We start from the raw sequence: 18,646 nt of genomic DNA, 5'->3' as shown, positions 1-18,646 counted from the left end.
GCAATAATCTGACAATTCATTATAAATGAATATATGTATAGGTATAATGTTATATATAATAATATGTCTTTTAACATTTAAATATGTATATATATGTATAATATCTTTATATATAAATAATACAAATATAAATTTGTAATAATATAAATGTCATACACATACATTCAATACCATATATTTTTTAGAACCCAAAGTATTTGACAATCTAGAAACATCGACTTACTCTCGTTCGTGCATTTAGATCGTATAAATGTACCGGCCCCTTCCATTTTTTCCCATTTATCTTTCCCTCTCTTACTTTAACTGATGCATTAATTATCGTGAAACGCATCGTGCAAGTATAGCAATGGCGGAGAAACCGGAGAGGTGGTCTTCTAATGGTGTGAAAGGATGCAAAGAGCGGCGCGACCCTCCAAAGGGAACGGGTTACGAAGGGAACGTGTACACGCGGGTATGATAAGAACTGTACACGTCAAACCACGATCACTAATAGTACACCTCCGGTCGAAGATAATTATCGGGCCAGTCGCGAGGCTACTCGAGCCGGTGCAGTGGCGCACGAAGGTGTGGTTGTCGAGGATCGTCTTTATACCGACGCCGTCGCCGACGACGCCCCTCCTTTTATGCAGCAAGTTGGAACACGTCGGTGTTCGCTATTTAATTTATTAACGCAAATTGACTCTCTTATTTTATTTTCCGGTAATTTTTAGCAATATAAGCACACATCACGCTTGAGGTGTAATCGTCATGCAAATGATTGCCTCTCTCGCTCTTGGAATTCGACATCTTATTGACGGCTTGACCTTTATGGTCCTGATTAATACGCTTTTATGTTTCTTTTGTCTAAGGCAGGTCTGTTCAATTTTAATTCCCCCCGGAGTTAAAACGCAAAGCCATTGACGCAAAAAAATTAAATGTGAGTAATTTTGGGGACTGTAAAGTGATGGTAAACATTGCTCAAACACGTATCGACTTTACAGTTCCCGAAATCTTAATTACATTGATTTTTTTTTGTGTCGATAGCTTTGCGTTTTAACTCCGGAACTAAAATTGGACAGGCCTGGTCTAAGGTAAGAAATATATTTCCGAAGTTTTTTATTAGAGGAGCAAAAGGAAATAATATTTTCCGAAAGGACGAAAATATTCGGTGTCGGCGTCATAATTTATAATAAGGTAATCCTACAGTCCTATCTCGAATTCTATGTCAAAAGGACACGAGGGCACTTGAGTATTCATGCAACATCAAAAAAGAGGATTACGAATAAAAAGTTTAGTTCACGTTACGTGTCCGCGTAACACGAATATAAATTTGTATTATATAACATAATCTGCAAGATTATAGTATGTAAAAAATTATTTCCATCACCTCTCCTCTCCTCTTGACTAATAGAAAAAGGACTTTCTGTGAGAGGCTCTTAACATGAGAAAGCGGCGTCTGCAGTCGCGTGCTATTTTATACGAAAAACTAAGAGAGGGATACTAAAGCTGGAGCGGCGTGAAATAAAACATAGCATTGAATAAACGGTGGAATACGCGATACGCTGCTTTCATGTCGGCCATTATTCGTTCGGCGCGCATCCTTTTTCAGCGGTGTGGCTATTAAAGTATGTAGCTGTTTTAAGATTTAGAACGAACGCGATGTCCTCGTTCGTTCTTAAGCGAACCTGCGTTTCTGTCAATGAAAATTTCATCTCACCACGGGAATTGCCGTCTGTAGCTTTACGATTCCCGCGAGCAAGTTACATTGAACGAAGCGATAAAACGGTTGAATTAAAAAACTGATTTGGAAAAGATAGCTAGCCGCACTCTCACCATAAAAGCGTACGTCCTCGAAGCAATTACAACCGCCATGGATTAAGAAGCGAATGCGCGCTCTGAAATTTCGTATTACTAAAAAATACTCGCCGTTGCGCGATATTTCCGCGATAAGATCCTAAAGGAGACGAGGCTGTTGCTCAAATCTCATTAGCACGATCTCAAATCCTGCTCAGCGTGTCAATTCTGCGTAATTTATTTCCTTGAATATCTCCTTCTCGATGTGATCCTTGTTTATTTAAAACATGAAACTACAAAAAATAATACTCTATTTAAAATATTTTTTACCAACCAACATCGTGAATAAAATCATTACATTTATTTTATTATTAGAAAAATATAAATAGTTATATTTAATATAATTTTGTGATTGTATTGTAGAATACTCAACAAAATTAAATCCTCACTTAAAATTAGCGCTTAAATTCAAAAGTGCGTATCTTTTTGAGAAAAATAGTCGCAGAGCGATGTTTCAAAAACATTTGATAGCTTAAAATCTTTCAAATGCTTCGAGTTCCGTATCTTTGCAGCGACTTCACTAAAAACAACATTAATTTAAAGTAAATCTTGAAAAATAAATTTTGATAACGTGTATAGGGAACATTTTTTCTGCAAATTTTTTAAATTAATTGTATCGTATAATACATATAACATTTCCTCTTTAAAATGCTTTTTTAATCATTACGCTGATTTTTGTACTGCATTATGACGATTTAAAAAATGAATAGTGCATTTTTACATTCTTTCTCTAAAAACCTGTTTCTGTCATCACACTAGTATTCTGTCGCAACAATTCGAACTACTTGTGAAATTCTGTAAGGTATCTCCTTGGCATAAAAAAAAATAGAAACACTTTCGATATAAAAATTTTACTTCTTTAAATTTATTATACGCGTAATTGTAGCGACTGCACAGCATTCGTCATTCGACAATGTATTCGCGACAATTCGTTATAATTTTGTGAAATTTAAAATTTTAACTGTCGTGAGTTAAAAATTATCACAAATTATCACGAAATATCATTGTCGAATGGCAAATGCATGGTATGCATTCGTAACAATTACGCACATAACAGAAAAGTAAAATCTTTATATATCGAAAGTGCTTCCATTTTTTAAATGCTAAGAAGAGACCTTACAAAAGTGCAGCTCAAACTGTTGCGGCAGAATATCGGTGGATACAGGTTTTATAGAGAAAAGACTAAAAAATGTACTATTCGTTTTAAATCATAACTCAGTAAAAAAAATTGTAGCATAATAATTAAAAAAAAAAGACATTTTAAGGAGAAAATATTATATTTAACAACACAATTATTGAAGGAATTTGTTCTCTTTGTACACACGTCATCAACAGTGAAGTTTATATATATATATATATATTAATTCTTTAATTTTTTAAGATTTACTTTAAGTTAATTTCATTTATAGTAAAATAATTGCAGAGATACGGAGTTTGAAACATTCAAAACCTAATGTTTAAATAATAAATATTTTTTTAAACATTGTCCTACTATTCGAACTTAACAACCACATTATTTTTCGCAAAAACATATATGTATAATTTTAAATTTGGTCCTTTTCAGTATTAATTTTAAGTTATGCTTTAATTTTGTTAAATAGTGTAGTTAATTTAAAATATACGATATTTAAAATTTTCAATAAAAACTACGTGGCACACACCTGTACGTAAAAGAATGTGTTGGTACTTTAAAGAAAATTAATATAATTCTTTTATTATTAAATTCCGTCCATATATTTTTTGTTTCGATAGTGATGTAAATTAGGCCTTCCAAAGCTCTTTGTATTGTAGTGTTTCACATTTGTGCGGAAGTCAAGAAATTATCTAATGTAGGATTAATGCAGCTCAATGCCTTTAAATAGGTACAGCGTAACAGCAATATTATTCGCAAGAATGGTGCGACCCACAGAGTATTAATTATGACGATCATTATAATACGTTATTAATAGACATATCAAGTTGTTACTGTTGAGATATATTATCCGCTGCTCAGCGAATCCGCGACAGCGAGTTTTACCGCTGGAACTAATTTTCGAGCAATTAATGTTACCGTTACCCCTGGTGTAATGCATACTTTAGTAAGGCGCGACATGTGTTTGCTGTTGTTCGTAAATGCTACTCCGGGCTGATTCTGTGAGAACGCGCGCACGTGACACGTGTTGTTACCATTTCGTCGGTACATGAGCATAAAGGGGAGGGTTGTTTGCAAAGTACATTTCTCTGTTAATTGCAGACGCGATGTCTTTGCAAGATTCACGATACTTGATTCCCCCTTCCCACCTCAGTATGTAACAGGAAAATGGTATTCTGAAATAGCCATCTGTCACTAAGAAAATTTGTATTCTATCTACCAAACATCCATTTTTATAATAAAAATGCATTAAGAACGTATTAAATGCATGATCTGTATAAAAAAATGACAGAAATTGGAAATTTATTTAAATATAAAAACGAAAAAAAAAATGTTATATACGTACAGATAAATGTTCAGTAACATTAATATTTACATTTTTTTTACAATATAATTTTATAGTTTAAATAAAAATTTTTTAATTTTTGTTTTAATATTCACTTTTTATCGAAAAATTTTTTATTCACGTTCTAAATCAGCCCGAAATTTTTTGTTATTTTCAAATACAGTATGGAAAAACCTGTAAGTCTCATAATTTTTTAATTTTGTTAAAAAACACGTGTAATATATCCTTATTTTTTTCTGTATTTTAATAAAAGAGATCCAATTAAAGACATCAAATATTTTGATAATGTTTTAATCGGTTCTTCAAGCTATCTAGTGGCTACGTTTACACCGTGCATTTAGGCCGCGGCCTATACGATAGATGTCCTTGTTTATCCTGTATATTAAATAAAGACACCTATCGTATAGGTCACGGACTAAGCGCACGGTGTAAACGTAGCCACTACATTCGACAGATTGGTATGAAAAATAATTATTCATTCTTTTAACTAAGGATGATAACTTAGTTAAAGTCACGACATCTCGTTTTCTATCATCCTTTCTCATGTTGATCCAATGGCCGTAAAACATATAATACATTTGACATATAATGACGAAGAACCGTTTTATCGCGCACGGCGTTATTCGGCGATTAAATATGACATTAAATCACTTCCGCTCGATTAGGAAACGCAGGGAAATTCATTTCGCGACGAGAATGCGCAATTTATGCGATAACGAACGACCAAACGATTAATGCAGTCTATCGGGATTCCTTTTTGACATCGCACCGAGCATAAAGTAACTCCGGCGGCTTGCATTCTCTTTACTCATTGTTGTCAGAGTAAAAGGAATTGAATTTTCGGATAATATTCATTCACTGCCGATAACGACGTTAAAGTGTCGCAAGATAACGACGTTGCCACGGCAAACTGCGATTCACCATGCGAATAAGAAAGCGGAAGTCATCGAGAACAACCATTTTCTCGATTCCGCGCTTTCTGCTTATCGAGCTAGATGTTTCGTGCGCTGATTAAGAGAATACGCGAGATACACCACTGCTCAAGCTTTTAATGACGGAAACATTATAAACTAATATAAACCATCAATTAGTCAGACGATCGGAAAATGTACTTTTACTAATGTCACGATGATAAGATTATAATACCGTCGCAGCTATAAAAAAAATACTTGTATCACAAAATATATGTTATTTTCCGTATTATCAGAGGCTATGCGACTACAAATCGATTGTTTTATACAATATTGCCACACGATATTATCATTATTCAATCTTCAGCGACTAGTCAGTTTTCTCGCGCGATGCAAGATGCGAACAAAGGCCAGCGCCAGTCTGACTAGTTTAAATTGTACATGAATAAATCCTCCATCAGGAGGGCATGCTAATCTCGCGCAACAAAAGCTCCCGGGTGTTCTGGAAGCTGTACCAGTCCGTCTACGTGACCATCTACATAACACGCGGCTGCTCGAATCCGCTCGCGTTCAAAGTTCATTTCGTTTCGAGTGCGCAGGGATCTCTCGCGTCGTAAAACTCTCGCGAGAACCGAGAAAGCAAACGATAGAGAGAAAGAGAGATAGACGTCGTCATGTCACAACCGTGAAAAGTTTCGAAATATTAGTTCCGTAGGCAAACGCCGGAAGTTGGAAACTGTCTGGAATTGACTATGTTATCGGCGGGCGGTGGTGACGAACGAATGGTAATTCTGTTTTCGTAACAGCGTTGATCAAAGCGTCACGATCAAACGGACTTCTGTAATATGGTGCCTGTCCTAATCGCGCGGCTTAATCGAGAAGCGAGCGCGAGCTTGCGAGCCCGGTTAGGTTGTGCGCTAGATAGAACGTATACCACTTCCCTGGCAAGTAAATTCGCTGGCTTGCGCTGCTTTAAAATTGTAATGTATTGTAATGCGATATCTCAAACTCTTTCCTCTTTATTTCAGACAAGTGTCAAAGCTCGGTGAATATCTAGCAACGATGCAACATTTCCGTGACGTATCGGCAATGTGACGACAATAAATGAAGTGTAATACGAAAGAACTTATTGGAAATATAAATGAGATAGTAACAATAAATGCAAGCTTTTCAAAAAGTTATTTAAAATATTGAAAACTGTTATTGTTAATAACGTTAAACTATAAGTAAATAGATAAATAACAACGCGTATAAATTTAATTTTTAAAAATAAAAAAGATGTTAAACACACAAGGATGTTAAAAATTGACAATAACTTTTATTATAAATCAAAATTATGTAATAAAAGAGTATAAATGCCAACAATAGATCTTATTGCGAATTAAAACTACATTCATTTATTGCTAATTTAACAATGTGATGTAAAATATACAATATAAAGGTTTCGACTTTTATTAGGTCATCTTCAGTATTTGAAATTATCGTTGAGTACACAATATCTTATTGTAAATAAACATAAATATATAAATGTTAAAAAAGCATAAATAAAATAAAATGTAAAATATATCAGATTTAATTAGATTAAACATTTATCAAATGTCAGATTTAATATTAATTTGTATTGAATTACGAATCGGAATTTTTAAATCTGAATAAGTAGGAAGTGATTTTGTCCTATCTCTGAGAATTATTGGTCAATGATAAAATAATGCTTTTAATTAGCGGTTTCCTACAAGCCTTTTTAAGCATTCTTGAGGATTTATTCAGCGGAACACACGCCAAATCCATTCGTGGTTCGCAATCGAATCCCGAGATCGGATTTACCTGGAATCGTTTCCGGAGTAGCAATGAGTACGTAACGGAGCCGGATGATATGACTAATTAGGCAAAAGTGAGTCATCTTCGTTCACACGAAAATTATCCAATCAACTTAACATTCCGAGAGATGTCAACAGTGGTCGCTCAATATAAAATTGTGAAATAATCATTACCTTTCCTTTACAGTAATTAAGAAAACTGTACTTTCTACATAATTACTGAAAGAGAAATTATTGCAATTACTGTAATTTAACTCTAATTTATTGTCATTTTTGGTGCCTAACCATACATATCTTTAATTATAAATATAATTATTATTATTACTAACATTATATAGCAGTAGATAATAATTATAAAAATGGAGTTTCTAATCATAATTATTTTCCTATGCAATTATAGTCATAAATATCAAACATTTTCCTTTCAATGTAATTAATCTGAATTATAATGAGAATTAAATTGTAAGAAAATGTGAATAACTCTAAAGCCTACTTAGTCTACTCGTGATAGTTTTTAAAAACAATCGTTTTTATCTCTGAGTAACAAATATATATATGATATACGTTTGAAAATGTGCGAAAAATATAATTGGAAAAATAGATCTCACTTTTAAGGGCAAAGTCAGATAAGCGACAAGACACTCGTGTGAATGCGTGTGCGCCATGCGTGAAGATAGAGAAAGGCACACATAGCATCGCTTAAATCCCCTTTCTAGGCTTCGGAAACCTCCGCGGCAAGTGCATTTTGTTGTGCGCCCAGAAATCTGTTATTCAATTTGAAATGGCTTTATCGTGCGTCTGAAACCAACCCCAGATTTCGCATTGATGCCAAACTACATGGACTATGAAATCCGTCCTCCGCACACGCTGAGCACGCACAGACGTGCATCCGTACGCACACAGGCACACGCTTTCCTCCGCGTTTCTCTCTAGCAGACTACCAACAATAATGGTGAGACTGAGTGCTCGAAACTTTCAACGACACTTCCAGCGTTTTCCTTCGAGTGTACGGCGGGATAGAAAAGGCTACGATCAGAAAGTAAAATACATCGCATCCGCAGAAAATAAATATAATCCGAGAACGTGTTGAAGCGTAATATATGAGAAAATATAAGCCTTTGGAAAATCATGTAATTATTCAATGTATGTATTAAAAAATTCAGTCTCATCACAACGTAATTACATCATTATTATATTGCATGCATAAATTAATATCATTTCATTAATGTTAAATAGTATAACTGACATCTATATTAAATTATTTATTACATTTTTTTTTAAATTGTTAATACCATAATTCTACATTTGCGTACTTCGTATATATAATTTAAAATAAATTATTAAATAATACCTTTGAACGTTACATTTAAATAATACCTGTGAATGTTACATTTTGAGAATTTAATTTACACCGCAAATGAGAGATCATTATTATAGTATGTAAAACTGTTATTTATACATATTTTATATACAGGGTAAGAATAGATTTATTACAACTGGACGGGAGGTGATTTCTTGAACAAAAGTAAGTCGAAAATATGGAACGAACTTTTTTCCGAGATTTTTCCGAGAAATTAAATTTGAAAATCGCGTGCACTTAATGAAGAAACAGTTTGCAAAAAGACACTGTATAATCATCGTCATGTTTATATAACTTACTTCATATGACTTACTTCACGTGTTACTTCATAATGACTTTACGAACAACAACGATCAGGAAAAAAGAAAGAGAAAAAATTTAAAAAATTAAAGAAATGGTTAAATGTTATTTATTTTATCAAGAGAGAAATGCTCATAACGAAGTCTCGGATGAAAAAAGTTTATTCTGCACTTTGACTTATTTTTGTACAAAGAAATCTCCGTATGGTTGTACTGTAGGCTTATTTCCATTCTGTATCAGTGAAACACTTCAGGCCAAAAGTAAAATATTTTTTTATGAGATGAAATAATGGTACTGCATATATGTATTTATGTGAAGTAAAAACATATTCATTTATATAGAGTAAAAAAATCGGTAGTATATTTAATGAAACAGAGAAATAAAATATTCATGAAAAAAGGAATTCTATATTCATTATTCATTATTCACAAACAATTAGTAACTGTAATCATTATTAATCACGAAGAAAATTCCGGAGTAAAATTTGATAATTTTATCGGTACGCGCGCGCGAGATGCAGGAGTTTGAAATATATTGACAGCATCGATAATCTAATATTATTTACGTCTGGCTTTTACAAACACGTTTTTAAACTTTATAGAGAATCTAGCGCTGTTGGCAAATTATTTTCGACAAAACTGTCATTTGCCACGTTTGTCATATACAGACCTGTCAATTGCTAGCGCTCCTGTACACTCGGTATGACAGCTACTTGCAAAAACTGTGTACACCTGATAGATATACACCGCGACATACTTTTGGATACTAGATACGGAACGTTCATAAAAAGTATTTGCGAATATAAACAATCTCGAGGGATTTATGCGCATTCACAGGATAACGAAGCATACAAAACGATACATATCCATCTATCGTATGCGACATCCGATAACATTCGTGCAAGCAACGCATGCAGAAAGCACGAAGTTCGTAATGCTCTCGATAAGAGCGCGGTAATTCTGCATTTTTACATCTCGCCGAACAAGAAATAAAAAGAAAGGGAAAAAATGGGGGAAAAAGGAGAAGAACAAAAGGAAGAAATCCGCAGTTATTCCGGTCTCGGATATCTTGCTTCGTATCTGCTAATCCGAATATGCACGAAATTAGCGGTGCGAGGCGGGATCGTAAAACGTTAACCCATTTTCATCCTATCGATCCACCTTTCGGGTCGAGTTAGAGAGAGAAAGAGAGGGAGAGAGTGTGTGTATGTGTGTGTGTGGGGGGGGGGGGGGGGGGGGGGGGGGGGGGGGGAGGGAGTAGAGGAGGGGGAGACAACCAGAGAATAATGTCAGACCAGTCATTAAACGAATGTTTAAAAGTATTTAGACTGGTGTCTGCCAATTAGCGAAAGCGTGAAGTCGAAATGATGCACCCGATTTCGTTGAATATGCTATTCAGGTTTGGCTAATCCGCTATGTTATTATAAAAAAAGGACAACACAAAAAAAAATTTCTTCAATTCGTAACATGAAGTACTTCGTTAGCATCAGGAGGTGCAATAGCAGTCTTGGCGCTGATGTAAATTCTTTTTTATGGGAAATCGTGAAGAAACTTTCAAGTGGTTCATGGATATCTAATGAAGTGAAATAAGGAGATTTTTAAGTATGAAAACGAAATTTAATTGCATTAATTTTACATGACAAAATCAAATCCGAACATTAACATCTAACTTCCTTCCTTCTTTTTTCTACAGAAGTCGCATGAAGTATCGTTTAATGGTTTATACACAATAGTAAGTGAACAATAGTATCCATACAGCACAAAAGCTTGCAGCAATATTGCTGCAACATTGCTTGCAATTAAAACTAAGTAAAGCTCCTGAAATAATAATTAAGAATTAAATAAAGAAAGCGTAAAAGAGAGTAACAGAGAGAAAGAGAGAAAGAGCCAACGCAGTTATTCGTACGTAAATTAGTGTTTAATTACAGTTAAGTGGTTTACATGATTATCTCATGCAGACGTTTTAACTTTGATTTAAGTTCTCTTCAATACTTAGTGTACGTATATGAAATGAAATGGTTTTTTACTAGCTTAATCAATTGTTCCTCTATAAGTCAGTAAGTCAAATAAAAATTAATAATGTTATTGTACAATAAAAAGTTTAAAAAAATAAAAATATAAAAATAGATGGAGAATTAAATCACATTGAATCAATGACAATTGGTTCATATATATATATTTTTTCTTTATTTAATTCTTAATTATTAATTGCAATGTTGTTACAACATTGCTGGAATGATCTATGATGTATGGGTAACCAGGGCTGGGGGAATGTATTTGAAATACTTTTATTTGAAAAACATTACTTGTAAGACAATTGTATTTTGTATTTCAGCGGAGCACATAAAAATATTTTGTATTTTGTATTTCAAATACTAATATATATTGACAATCAGTCTTATTATTTGAATTACAAAATACAAAAAATTTTCAATCTTTCGATTTTAAATACAAAATATGCAATACTTTCATGTGATTCGCTGAAATACAAAATACACTTGTACACTGGAACCTCGTAATAGCGAACCTCGAAGTAGCGCGAAAAATCCCTTCCGCGCTATGAGTAGCATGAGTGGGAGTAATAGCAGGGACGACCTTGTTATAACATTCGGATCCCCGAACCGCGCGTTACTACGAGATTTAAGTGTATTGCAAATAATGTGTTTAAAATAAAAGTATTTCAAATACCTACATGCCCCTTCAGCTCTGTAGGTAACGACTTATATCCCATACAGCACAAATCATTCCTGTACATTGCATCCAGCAATGTTGCAGTAACATTGGAAACGTTGCTGCAAGCTTCTGTGCTGTATGAAATATAAAATGCACCAATGACAGTAATTTATCGTTGTCAAACAATTTTGCCTTTATTTGATGTTTAATGGAAATGGATTAAGAATCGCAGGCGCAGGTCCTATATATGCTAGCTTCATCTACAAACGCATGTGCAATGTGTATATATATTAGCCGCAGGCACGTATACATGCAATCGTATAGAATAGGACCACGCGCGCGGGCGCAGGTCGCGCAGTCGAGATTCAGGCTGGGCGGAAAGGCAGAGGTAGATTCACCTCCTGCAGGTTTGCAGGTACGTGCACGTAGTAGGTATACGCGCACTCGATTGGCGTCGGCCGGCGTCCCGGGAGGGGCGCGACGCAAGCCAAGAACGAACGTTGATACTAAACCGCGGCCCGAGCTGCTCCGAACGACAGTCCAACGAGCGTGTGTTCCGAGGCCGGATCACGGTGGTCCATCCGAGCGGCCCGGACGCGCCAACCGATTCCGTTTTTCGATCGTTACCGCGTTTGCCGCGTTACGTCACTCCATGAACACGCTCGAGGGATAATGTAGCGGAAGAAAATCGTGATCCGACGAATTTATTCAAGGATCTTTACAGTTGACAGATGTCTCGATTGATTTTGGATGATCGTTGTGCCACTTCGATTGCAACGTTGTCATTGTCATCATTATCATCGTGACATCATTAAGACGGTGAATTAGTCACGTAACTTTCGCGAAAGGATCGGCTAAACGACGTGTCCCTTCGACGATCCTAAAAACAGACGTGTTAGGACGAACGCACGAGGACAGCGAATAATTCTCGTACGTGTCCGTGTACGTGTGTGTGTCGCGCGTGTTTGTGTGTGTCATCAATTGTGTGTGTGTTCGTCGAATCAGTGCTGTTCGGTAGCGCGCGCTACCGGTGATCCAGCGGGTGAGTGCGATCGGAGTGCTCCAGTCGCTCGCGTGGGAAAGAGAGAGGGAGAACGCGAGAGTGCGCTCTCTTCGATGCGTGCCGCTTCCGGCTAACCGGAAGCGCCCGCGTGCGAATGCCCCCGAGATGCGTCCAGCGGTGCGGTCACCACGAGTGACCGCGACAGTGCAGCATCCAGTGCCGCGACCCACTCGGCCGAGTGAGTTCCGGCTACTGATTAATCTGTCGGTGTAATTAATCCGACTTGTGCGCGCCCGATTCGTCGGCAACCTCGTGAAATCATTTCCATTCTCGCGTCCGGATTCGTAAACTAGTGACCCTGTGACGAAAGGAATTGGTCCAATTACCTTGATTCATAAAGAAACAGTAAGGAGAAATGAGAGAAGGAATAAAGTGACTTGATTTAATGAATGGGTTACATCGTTCTTGTTTATTAAAGAATAATAACCGCAAACAATCGACAAATCAACGGGACTCTCGAATAACGGTTCAAGAATGACGAATGATTTAAGACGTCCATGTAAAGACTTGTTGAAGTGGAATGTGATTTGACTTAATAATAAACTGATAGTTTCTATTTATCACAGATAGTTCATTTTCTATCTTCCGCAAGACGATTAAAAGCTTCTGGTTTATAAAAAGTGATTCAGTGACCCGAGGCTAGTGCAGGCGATTTATTTTAATCCGATTGCTACTTCCTGAGAGAGAAAGAGAGAGAGAGAGAGAGAGAGAGAGAGAGAGCGAGCGAGTGAGCGTTCAAACTTCGTGTCCCAATTCGTCGAGAGTAATTCGGAGATGGAAGGCGAAGTTTAACTTAACTTAACGTACGAGTCTACATTGCCGTTGCTCGTTATTGACCGAGGACGATACGAAACTCCCGGTACATAAACAGTGACCTAAGAGAAACTAAGGAAATTTGTTTTACTTCAGTCACTATCCCTGTACGCTATCATTTAAACTTTGTAACTTGATTTAATAAGGCGATTTTAAGATACGGAGATAATTTAACTTATGAACGCACTGATTTCATGTATTTGTTTCAATTATTCAATCATATTTCAATTATTTGCAGAACTATAAGTTCGTATTCTTATATTTGAGTGAAAGATGAACGAAGATTGACCGAACTATTCCAAATTCGTGGCACAATTTATGAAAAAAGATTCTAGGCTGCAAAACAAAATTTGACTTCAATACATATCCAAACTCGTTTTCCGATTCATAAGTGATATCTAAGGATGAAGTAATATCAAAGGATTACTGCAACCATTAACCGCTATTAATCGACGACGACCTCGAGAAAATCAACAGGCGACTGCGTCAATTACTCATCTCGTGAATGAATTTTTAAAGTGGAAGAAACCCAAGGGTCAGTCGTTACTTCACTTGAAATGAATATGTTATGAACGCGATGTTCGCACGCGCAGTGGCATTTAATGCGTGGCGAGTACAAATGTACATTGAGATAAAACGTTCAAGTTGAGAAAAGCGATTAACTGATTGTAAAGGAAGAACGAAAAATACATGCGACTCGATCACTACCTTCGTCGTGTCCCATTCGAAAGGTCTCTAAATTGCGAAAGTTTTCGATTGCTATTAGATGAAGCAGCACGATCGTAAACAGGATCAATGCATTAAGAATTTTTATTTGTCGAGTATTATGAATGTTGTATGAGCCTGGTTTCCTAGTAAGAAGGAGAATTTTTCTATCGAAGGTGATCGTAAACACCTTCGAGGCGGAGTATCGAATGGACGATCGAATACAGAATTTATGTGCCGTTTGATAAACGCGAGTGGTTACAACATTTAATGGGCAGATAATATAAATAACGGTGTATTAATTACTTTAGTAATTAATGGATTGCATGATTGCGATCCTCATTCTTTTGTTCCAAGATAGAGACATTATAGTGCAGAAACAAGTAAAAAGTGAATCGCACACAGTGGAATGATAATTGCGATTACGACTAATTAATATCTGGATAATTAACGCTTATCAAGAGTCACGCTTCTGTGGAACGGTTGGACGAAGACTGCATGCTATGGACACGCGATCGGAGTATTATATCAAAGGAAACATTTGACAAGTGACTGGGAATCGCTGCAAGCTAATTAATAAGCGTTAACAGCAATTAATGTTGCTCAAATCAAATATTCGCGAAACTGCATATGTTTCGATCGCTCACAAAGGATCGGGGTGTCAGCTATGTAGAAGGAAGAAGTATTGAACAGTGGGTAGTAATCGCTGACAGTTAACTGATAGCTAAACGATATGAACAATTAGCGACGATTGCACTTTCGATTTCGACAATCATAAATCGTGAGTCTCGATCGAATATCGGCAAGGGATGTACGTATGATTAAGCCCTGAGTTCCCCCAGCTGACTACAATCGCATGATGCTAAAATCATATAAACGCTCTTTAATACTAATTATACTAAATTACATGTCACTGTCTCACGATCGCTGATTTCTCGTCCTTCTCAAAGGACGGGAAAAGACGCGGCGACAGCCAGCGTCAGGCTTTCTGATTAATCAGTCTAATTAACTTGGTGTGTGCTAGACGCAGTCGCGAAACGTTGCTGGTCCTTTGACAACGTCTCCATCTCGCACGTTCTCGTGTGACATATTCGCATATGACCGAAACACGCGAATTAGGAATGGCGCAGCGCGCCATTTACCTGCAGATATAATTAACGTGATCTAAGGACAGCCGCGGGATAGCGAGCGGTCGCGCGTCGGGACATCTTCATTGACGAATCGTTCGACAAGGAACGTCTTAATTAATAATCACGCAAAGCCATTGAGATTCGTGTGCCGTTTCGCATAATAAGGGAAGCGATCGAGGGGGAAGAGAAAAGTGAGATCGATAGAGAGAGAAAGAGAGAGAAAGAGAAAGGAAATCAGAAAGAAAGAAAGAAAAAGAAAGCAAGAGAAGCAGACAGAAAAGGAGAGCAGAGGAACAAAGAGAGACAGGAGCTCCCGGGTGCTACTTCGTCCTCCTCTTCGTCTACTTTTTATCGTTTCGTGAGGGCCCGAAAAAGAGTTCTCACGCCGCACGCGAGAGAGACCCCGAACACGCACGCAGGCAAGCACGCACGAACGCACGCACGCACTCACCCCTCCGAGAGAAGTAGAAAGCCCGCGGCGCGCGAGGGATCTTGATTTCTTCCTGCTCGTTGATTTTTTCCCCTCTCTTCGGACCTCGCTGGCCGTGCCGAGACCCGACATTGTAACGCGTGAAGGTAAGTCCTTTTGGTCTCGCGAGCGAGAGATTCTAGAGTAGGAAACATAATAGAAATACTAAGTGCAAAAACAGATTAAAATGTTATTTTTTAAATATTAGCACAACATTTGATATTTTTATTCTTTTTGGTAGGGTCAGAAATGAAATGATTTTCTTCATCTTTAATCTTCACGCACTTTAATATGTTTACTGACAAAATCTATAGTTATACAAATTTGCAACGCACAGCAAAAATGGCCAACTATATAGAGAACAAACACTGTTCAATCTATAGTGTCAAATTTAACTAAACGTGAGTCGCCATTGCTCCTACTCAATCATTTTGTAATTTTATACTAAAACAATGGTTATAACAGTATCAATTTAACACTATATAGTGTCAAATTGACACAATATAGTGTCAAATTTAACTATCGTTTTGGTAAAAAATAACGATATATTTAGTAGGAGCAGTAGCGACTCACGTTAGGTTAAATTTGACACTATAGATTTAACAGAGAAGGATTTTAAAGAAATTAGGTATTAGTAATAGATCACGACACAGTGTGACTGTAGTGATCGTGGCGTAAGCGCGGCTACTTTCTATGCCGAAGGTCCAGGGTTCAAATCCACTCAGAACACAAAAATTTGACATCACTTTTCGGAAGGCAATGGCAAATCACTGAAAGTATATTTCTTACCGCCGTTTAGAGCCGGCGTTAAAAATTGTTGATTCCATATATCAGTAGATATAATATATACATCGATCCTTCAGATTGGGGGTTGAACATTAGACTAACAATCCAATTCCGAAAAAATCATTGTTTCGAAAACTTATCTCCAGATGAGGAGGCCAAGACTCAATTTGAGCTGTAGCGCCATAGAAGACGAAGAATGGATCACAACACAGCGATAACCCGCAAACCCTTTGGCATCTCTGAAGAAAATATCCGTGAAAGTCTCAAAAGTATTATTCTAAAGAAAGGAAACTTTCAGTAACAGAGATCGCGAGAGAGAAAACGAAAGTAGTTGCGTATGCGCGAAGCTGGCTTTTACATAATACAAATTGAATATGAAAACAGAAATTCATGAGTACATGATTGGACAGAGAAATTGTATGTAACGACAAATATATGACAAAATAGATAAGGAGAAATTTGCAGATTTCCACAATATAAAACATAATCAGACGTCTCAAAATATTTAAATAAATATCTATAATATAAAAATGTTAATCTATTTTTTTTTAAAGATTAACAGTAAAGAAATTGCATTATAAAGGAGATATTCAACGACTTTAAACAAACCACGTATGTTAAAAATTCTACATTGTTCGAAAACTGTTACCAGAAAAATATCACTTCATTAACTTCGTCAATACTTGTAATTTGAGAAGAGACAAGAAATCTGTTCAGAGAACATCTTGAGATTTTTGGAAGAAATTGTGGTACACAAAAACGGCGCGAAATAACAGAGTAATTGCCAATTACGTATGTTAGCTTATATACTGTACTGTGTATCTGTTTGCTACTCGGAGGAAGATCTATTTCGGGACGAACTAAGCAATTGCCCGAGGCGTTGCATGTGCAAGGGCCTCGTTAGATCATAACTTCGATGTGCTATACGGGTCGATCATCATTTAGGTCTCCTTCAATCTTATATTACTATCATATCATAAGAGATCTCGTTCTCGTATCATAAGAATTCTGTCTTCTCCTCCCACCCATTAATTTCATTAAAAATTTTTTCTATTGTAAGTTCGCGAAAAGTCGCCGAGTAATTTTCTTGGAATTTTCAGATCGTTAATTTTAGGTATCGTAGCTTTACAAATTTATAGATTCTTATGGATTTATAGACTCTTACAGATTTATAGATTCCGTAACAACCGCATTAAATCAATTTGAAAAGACATCGTTGAGCGTGCGCTAAGTGCATCGATGAAATTACCGCCACGTTAAACGTTAAACATGCATCTAACAGAAATTACAGAATGTAGAATCCTTGCAAAGAGAAGAGAGAGCGAGAGAGAGAGAGAGAAAGAGAGCGAGAGAGAGAGAGAGAGAGGGAGGAGAGGAGAGGAGAGGAGAGGAGAAGAGAGGAGAGATCCCTTATATATTTCCGAATAAATACAACGAGGCACGTGAAGGGCTCGCTGTTTAAATTACGACCGCGAAGGTATTGCATTTGTTCCGACATTGCGCCAGGGAGACAAAATTGCGCCATTTTCCGGAACAAATGGTTCCTACATATGGAAGCAATACGCACCTTCCCGTGTGTACTCACCCCTTTGGTACGAAATTATAACGGATATATCGCAACTTTCGCCCCGTAGCGCGCATTTGCGTACCTAGGTACATTTGCGGATAGTGCACCTCGGTCCTTCGCGATGAGGATGATTCATATCCGTGCTAAGTATATTGGAAATGAAAAGTTATTGAACGACGTGATTTATTGATGAATGTCTGATTTGTCAATCGACAAGATGTTGCAAATTTAGCGGTCTTTATCTAAAATTAACGGTCTTTTCAGCGGCAAAAATTCTTTCAGCAAACTGATCTTACAAAGCTATAAATAGGAGAAGAAAAGCTCGTCTTACAAAACTAATAATTTAATTATCTCACATTCGTGAGCATTATTCTCTCTCTCTGAACACTACCTCTTACAAAAATTATTATACATTATTGCACTAATTGATGCTAGAATAGATATGGGAATTTTTATTTCTCATGGCCATGATAATATAAATGTACCGTAACGTGCAATTATAGTTTGCAACACTCCTTAGATCTTTATATATATAATAACAAACGTTATAGCTTAAGCTGAATCAATAGAATTGGCAGTCATTATTCGTAATTATGATATTTATTTATAGTATGTATGGTATTTCTATTCATAAATATTCATTTTTAATTTTGTGATCACTACTAATTATTAAAAAATATTTTAATAGAAGAGAGTACATACACTTCACGATCATTCCGATAAACATTTAAATGCTTTAAATT

General features: G+C 36.4%; 1 protein-coding gene across 7 annotated transcripts in view; it reads left to right on the top strand.

The window, feature by feature from the left end:
• Positions 1–14,867: 14,867 nt before the first annotated feature.
• Positions 14,868–18,646, top strand: part of LOC108722335 (latrophilin Cirl) — a 470,896-nt gene continuing 467,117 nt past the window's right edge. For all 7 annotated transcript variants that reach the window (XM_018447387.1, XM_018447388.1, XM_018447385.1 and 4 more), the window contains exon 1: positions 14,868–15,657. The gene's annotated coding sequence lies outside the window, so the exon portion shown is untranslated. The remainder of the gene's footprint in view (positions 15,658–18,646) is intronic.

This window comes from Mycetomoellerius zeteki, unplaced genomic scaffold (genome assembly GCF_001594055.1).
Source record: "Mycetomoellerius zeteki isolate Tzet28-1 unplaced genomic scaffold, Tzet1.0 scaffold20, whole genome shotgun sequence".
Taxonomy (NCBI): domain Eukaryota; kingdom Metazoa; phylum Arthropoda; class Insecta; order Hymenoptera; family Formicidae; genus Mycetomoellerius; species Mycetomoellerius zeteki.
Note: the sequence above shows the minus strand (reverse complement) of the source record. Positions and strands in the feature narration are given on the sequence as shown.